The sequence below is a fragment of the Acomys minous genome (genome assembly GCF_964271855.1).
Source record: "Acomys minous genome assembly, chromosome: 4".
NCBI lineage: Eukaryota > Metazoa > Chordata > Mammalia > Rodentia > Muridae > Acomys > Acomys minous.
The window spans coordinates 96,537,265-96,544,972 of NC_140486.1; positions in this window are offsets into that span (position 1 = coordinate 96,537,265).

Consider the following 7,708-nt stretch of genomic DNA (forward strand, 5'->3'; position numbering starts at 1 on the left):
TAGAGGCTAGCTGGGCTACACCTGACCCTGTCTCAAAATTAAAACAACCTACACACACACACATACACACACACACACACACACACAGAGAGAGAGAGAGAGAGAGAGAGAGACAGACAGACAGACAGACAGACAGACAGAGAGACAGACAAGACAGACAGAGAGACAAAGAGACAGAGAGACAGAGAGAGACAGAGAGAGAGAGAGAGACATCTATATATTGAAAATAAAAATTAGTCTTTGTTTTTTCAAAAGAAGGTTTTTCTGTATAGCCTTGGCTGTCCTAGACTCACTTTTTAGACCAGGATGGCCTCGAACTCACAGCGATCCACCTGCTTCTGCCTCCCGAGTAAAACAAGTCTTAAAAAGAAACAGAAAGCCAAAAACAAACCACAAAAGTCCCAAGTCTTTAAAAGCAATTACAAAACCAACCCCCAAAACTGATACCAACACAGAAACACACATTTATTAGTTGTTAAACTCTTACCACCAGGGAGATATTTAAAAAGTCACAGAAGCACATGCAATGTAGGAGATACAAAAGTTTATCACTCCTGCCGCATGGTGGCGGTGCACTCCTTTAATCCTAGCATTCAGGAGGCGGAGACAGGCTGATCACTGTGAGTTCGAGGCCATCCTGGGCTACAAAGTGACTCCAGGACAGCCAAGGCTAACACAGAGAGACCCTGTCTCGAAAAACCAAAGAAAAGAAAAAGCTTATCACTCCTAAAGAAAGGATTTGAACAGCAGTCCTTTTGCATTGGGACTACAGGAATAAACCACCACTCCTGGCTCCATGCCTTACCTCTTTACACATACTTTGTAGCATAAGGACCCGAGCTTTAACCTGATGCCCACAAAAAAAGTAGGGTGTGAAAAGAATTAGAAAGAAAGAAATGGAGGTCTGGTAGATACTGCCGCCGATGTCATGACTCTTTCCAAACAGGGTTTGAATCCAGATTGGCCACTCCAGAAGGTTTATACAGAAACTATAGGTATCGGTAAATTATCTTAAATAGAACAAAGCATATGGTAGGTAAAGTGTGTGGGACCAGAAGGGCAGACAGGGCAGCTGAGACCGTATGTGGCTGACATACCCATAAATCTATGGGCCAGGGGTCTCATGACAATAGGGTACTCAGATTAATATTTCTGCAATTACAGAGATAAACAATGATGAAGCTAAGGCTGAAATGGTACATGATTCTGGGGAAGATATTAATATGAGTGATCAGGAGCAACCACAAGCTATGCCCATTGTCCAAACACAGAACTTCTCAGGTATTGAGTTTCCAAGTTTATAAGAGGGGCCACTGCTCATATATGAACAGACTTGCCCCTAAAATGGATTCAAACAGACCTGTGTGGCAAGAGCAGTGGCCCATAACAAAAGAAATAGTGCAGGCACTTCACCATTTAGTACAAGAGCAGCTGGAGGCTCAGCATATAGAAGAGTCTACCAGCCCTAGCAATTCCCCTGTGTTTGTTGTAAAAAAGAAATCAGGAAAATGGAGGATGATAATGGATCTGAGAGCAGTGACTAGAGTAATTCAACCTTTACAGCCTGGAATTCCTTTACTTTCCTTGTTACCTAGTTCATGGCCTATAATAGTGATTGACTTAAAAGATTGTTTTTTCATAGGCAGTTTCCTCAATCTATCATTTACTATTACATGGATGATATTTTGTTGGCTGACTCTGATGCTGATACTTTAGAAAAATGTTTAAGGAAACACAAAGAATTATGCCATGCTGGGGATTACAGTTTGCTGTAGAAAAAGTACAAAGATGAGATTCAATGACCTATTTAGGCTATAAGTAACTGAACCAAAAAAAAATTGGCAACAAAAGGTACAGATCAGTTGTAAGCTCTTAATTACTTTCAAAAATAATGGGAGATATTAACTGGTTAAGGCCTACAATTGGACTAGCTACTTATGAGTTAAGAAACTTGCTTCACATGTTACAAGCGGATTCAGATTTCAACAGTCCAAGGTGTCTAATAGTTGAAGCTGAAAAGGAGTTCATTCTGATAGAGCAAAAACTACAATGAGCATATGTGGATAGAATTGATCCTAAACTTAGTTGCACTTTGGTTATTTTACCTTCAACACATTCTCCTCCTGGGATCCTTAGACAAAGGAAAGATAGAATCATGGAGTGGATTTTCTTAGTAAATAAACAAAGCAAAAAATTGAAGATATACATAGAAAAAATTTCTGAATTGATTACAAAGGGTAGAATAAGATTACATCAACTGTCAGGAACTGACCTGGTGGTAATTGTAGTGCCTCTTACTAATTCTGAGATTATGTCATTATGGGTAATCAATGAAGATTGGTTTTTAAAAAAAAAAAGGCTTGTAGTAACTATTTGGGAGAAATTAATAACAAATACCTGAAAAGCAAATTTATACAGCTTATAAAAAGAACAAATTTGATCCTTCCAAATGTTGGAAAGGGGACACCAATTCCAGAGGCACCCACCTTCTATACTGATGCAAAAACATTGAGTATGGCTGGTAATAAGTCTGATAAAATGACTAAAGTGATCAAAGCCCATTTACCTTGGTTCAAAAATTAGAATTGTATGCAATCCTTATGGTATTGTTCGATTTTCCTGAATTGCATAATATAATTGCTGACTCTCAATATGCAGAAAGAGTTTTTTTGTACCTAGAAACTGCTGAATTTACTCCTGATAACTCAGATTTAACTACATTATTTATGGAACTGCAACAGGTCATCAGAAGTAGAAACTATCCCTTGTGTATTACTCACATTCAATCCCATTCAGGTTTACCAGGCCCATTGGCACAAGGAAATGAGGAAGTTGACTAATTATTCATAGGAAATGTGTTCAAAGTCTCAAAATTTCATGAAAAACATCATGTTAATGGTAAGAGTTTGAAGAAAAGATTCCCTGTCACTTGGCAAAAAGCCAGAGAAATAATTAATAGGTGTCCTACATGTTCTTTGTATAATCAAATCCCATTACTGGCTGGAATTGACTGTAGGGGTACCAAAAGGAATGAAATCTGGCAGATGGTTGTGTTTCACTTTGCAAAATTTGGAAGACTAAGTAAGGTACGTATATCATTCCATTGATACATATTCAGAGTTTCAATGGGCAACTGCCTTAAGTTCTAAAAGGGCTGATTGTGTAATTACTCATTTATTGGAAATAATGGCAATTATGGGACTATCTTCACAAATTAGGACTGACAGTGCTCCTGCATATGTGTCCCTTAAGATGAAGGAATTCTTTACATATTATAATGTAAAGTACATTACTGGTTTACCACACAATCCTATAAGATAAGCAGTTGTTAAGAACTAACCATACCTTAAAAGAGATGCTTATTAAACAAAAGGGAAGGGTAAAGACCCTCCAGGGACAGGTTAAATAGTGCTTTGTTGACTTTAAATTTTCTTAATATAGGTTATAAAGGGACAACAGCAGCTGAGAGACATTGGATTATAAAAAAAAAAAGAGGAACCAGGACAACCAATATACTATAAAGATCTGTGGACAATGGGATGAAAACCTGCAATAGTTTCAAGATGGGGACATGGTTGTCTTTAAGTTTCTACAGGGAGGGAAAAATATGGTTGCTGACAAAACTTATAAAGACTAGATCTGACCAGGGAAGACCTCCTAGTACCTAAAACATGAATGTGTTCATATAGCAAGGGAATCTTAAGAGCCACCTGGTCCTTATGACATGGCAATCTTTTACACGGCTTGGATATTGCAGCTCAAACAGATGTATAAAATTGATAGCTTACCCCTGCTCAAAAATAGGACAGTTTATCTTTAGATAATTTGTACACCTTGCATATTCCATATATATGTAGAAATGTACCTATACTAATACTTTCAAAAGTTTGTGTATTTTCAGAGCAAAAACAAAAACAAAAACAAAAAACCCAGATAATAATGAAGAGAAAGCAGATAGCCCAGGTGATTCAACCTTGAAAACTGCCTCAGCTACTGGTTCCTGAAGAAACTGCATGCATATCAACGTTAAAAGGGCTAGCCCAAAGGATCAACCCCCAAAAGACTGGACAGAAACAGATAGAGCTAGCTTTTCCAATGCTTGGCCGGCCAATATCCTGTTTTTTCTAAGGATACCAAAAAGATGTTTTTTCCCTCAGACAGCAAAAAGTAATTTTGAGAACAGGATGCCCCCATTTCCAATAGGTGAGGTGGGTGTTTTTGGTGGGGTACTAGTGTTTGTTGGTTATAAGTTAGCAAAAGTTACACTTAGGGGTTTCTTCTTTCTCCTATCTTTCTTTCTCTCTTATCTTTCTATCCTATCTAGCATTAGGGGAAAAAGGGGGAAGGACAGAAGGATAAAAGAGAAGGATATAGTTTTACAGGATAAAAAGTAGATTATTGAATCTACTAGCTTCAAATATTTTACATTGGTATTGTAGATTGATGGAAATTTAAGACTATGTTATTTAACTTTTGCTTTATGTATTGCATATTGTATGTTGATAAAACCTTAAACTATATATTGTATGTTGGTAGAAATTTAAGATTATTTTGTTCACTGTTTACTTAATGTATTGTATATGTGCAACTCATTTGAAAAGGTGATATACAGTTCTATTCTTATGAAAGCTAAGTGTTATAACCTGTTCAGGATGGTCAGGGATAAAAGTTGGTAGTCACCTATAAATGTTAATAGGTACTAAATTAGCTAATTACAGAATAAGCTCTATCTAGTCTCTCATATATATGTTAAGCAAATAGTAAATAGCTAAAACAAACAATGTTTGTTTATCTAGATACATTAAGATAGATGGATTAAGCAAACAATAAACAGATATATAACTAAATAGATATGTATGTGCATAATAGTAAATAGAAAGATGTTCTTCAAACACTTCAGAGATCTATAGAATATGGCCCTTAATAATAAAGGGCTTTTCTGATGGAGAGACACACCTGCTCCTGACAACACCGCCAATCTACTTCAAGGGAGATGATGGGTATAGAAGAAATAAATGTGGCAGAATGACCACTGGACTGAAGTAATGTTCTTGTCTCTACTGGTGATGGCAGACTGATAGCCCAACCTGTGATAATGTAAGGGCAAAATTAAAGCCGTATCCTATATGTAATTTATATTCTGCATTTAATACCATGTTTTGTATGAGAACTTGTCCTCCAGGTGACTTCACTTCTTCTTGTGCTCTGGGAAAGACCACGCACTGCCATAAACTAGACCTGCCAGCATTTTCCAGAGACTCCACTGGAGTGATTAGATACAATTAGTTCCCAATGTTCCTCTGAGATAAAACCAAAACAAAACAAAACTTCCCCTCCAGAGTCAGCCTCCACCCAACCTGCCTGAAGGTCGATATTCCTATGACCCACAGGTTTCCCTTGAGATCCAGCCTCCAGCCAATATGAACCCACCAATGAGTTGCTTTAGACTACTGCTACAAAACTCTGTGCAGGCTAAGAATATAAAAACCCTAAGATTCTTCTCTTCATGGTGCCTCTTGCCAGAATACAGGTCAATCTTAGCATGCTAGATCAATAAGCCTCTTGCTTTTGCATCCAGCTGGTCTCTGTCTCTCATTTGGGGTCTCCTGGAAAGAGATTCCATCCCGGAGTCTTACAATAATAGCAGAGCACCAGGTAACTGGCTGTGCGGGTTTTCACGAGACTGGCTCACCAATTATGTCTGTTAGATATACTGAGCCTGAAGGCTGAAGACTGGATGCCCCAACGATAGAGAAAAACCTGTGACTGTCTAGGCAGTCAACTCTTTCTGTCCTGTCTTGCTTTTGGAAGTTGCTTGCTTGTGCTTCTTTCATATTAGATAATATTTCCTTCTTGAATCTCTGATGGAGTTGAAGTCTAGATAATTACAGTGTTGTTATAAGCTTTAGTTTAAGGATTAAAAACACGTTTATAGGTTGAAAAACGTAATTTCTAATAGAGATTTTAGAAAACTTTGGACACTAGACTAGGACTCACTATGAGAGGATAGTGGGATACTTTCTCCAAGACTGTAGGTACAAAAGGACTGGATTATCTACATGCAACTTGTACCTGTTGACTCTGTATATATGTGTATTTATGTATATAGTTCTTATAGTTTGCCTATTTAAAAACATCTTTTTTTTATAGAAAGGGGGATGTGTGAATAGAACGTAATCTTGCCTTAGTCTGGGCCCAAGGTGAAAACAGTCTTGGGATGCCACCCCACTGAGACTTTGTCCCTACAAACTGATAAACATCTGAGATAGACTCAGAAGAAGTATCAATCTAAGACAAAAGACAAGGGCCTGAGACTTTGGCCTGGCTATTATATTGTAAAACAACCATCTATGGGAGGAGGCAACCTGAGAGAGAGAGATGGGAGGTTCCTGCTGGATGGCCCAGGAGGCAGCATGGCACTCTTGGGTGCTACCTCCAAGTTTGGTCCTTGGATGGTGCAGATTCTTCTGTTGGGTAGATGATCTGCAAGACTCCTGAGCGTTACGCCAGGGGAATTGCCCCATGGGACTGATAACCAGAAGGCTTCATTTTTTTTTTAAAGGTTCTTTTTTTTTTTTAAAGATTTATTTATTTTATTTATTGCATATGAGTACTTTATCTGCAGAAGAGGGTATCAGATTACATTATAAATGGTTGTGAGCTACCATGTGGTTGCTGGGAAGTGAACTCTGGACCTCTGGAAGAGCAGGTGGCGCTCTTAACCACTGAGCCATCTCTCCGGCCCGAAGGCTTCATTCTTGTTCTCCTTAATCTCCTTTCCCTCCTACTTAGGGTAGTCGGGTTGTAAGGGAGGTACATGCCTTTAATAAATTCCTAATAAAGTAGAATCGTTAAGGAATCAGAGCCAACAGAATAGCTTTAGAAAAACCTTCACATTTTAGCCAAGTTACTTGTTACACTCACTGGGAAATTACTTATTTTATGTCCTCTGGTTGCTCCCAAGCTGGCCCTGGCACCAAGATACCAACAAGCAGAGAAGACTCAACTCTGCCTACCTTAAACTGGACAGTACTCAGAAGAGAGGGTGTTTTCTTTCACAGTTTGTCTTAGGTGAAAAGACGACCACAGGGAGAAAATTACAAGTACATCCATTGCATACCACATCTGCAGCACCCTATACAATGTCCTAAAACCAGACCATGACATCTTCCATGTAGACATCCTTTTCTGTTGCAAATGCACATGTTTCTGAGTGTAAAGAGAAATGACACTGGCTCGTATCCATGTAGGATTCCACGTGGCAGACTCATCCTGCTTCAAAAATCGGAATAACAATTCTGCAGATATATTGATGGGACCTGAACAACCTAAATTACCTAGTACTAAAACTGACATTATGCAGGAACAATTGGTCTGCTCAGTGGAGCCCCGTCTCTTCAGCTCTCTACATGGCAAGGCAATCGGTCTCTAAACGGTCAGTTGTGCTGACCAACAGCTGCCCTGGCCACTGATGACACACTGGAGCCACAGTACTGATCACTTAGAGCCCAGAGGCCCTTTGAAGTTGGTATTTTGCTTTTTCTCTGAGCATGTGAGTAATTCTAAACCTTTTAGGAAACTGAAGAATGTTCTAGTCCCCCTAAACTCAGAAGAAGATTCTTAAGCCTTAGTCATCTTCAAGCCATTCCTGTAATCATCTAATGTATTTTTATTTTCCAGTATTAAGGATCAAACTTAAGGCTTTATC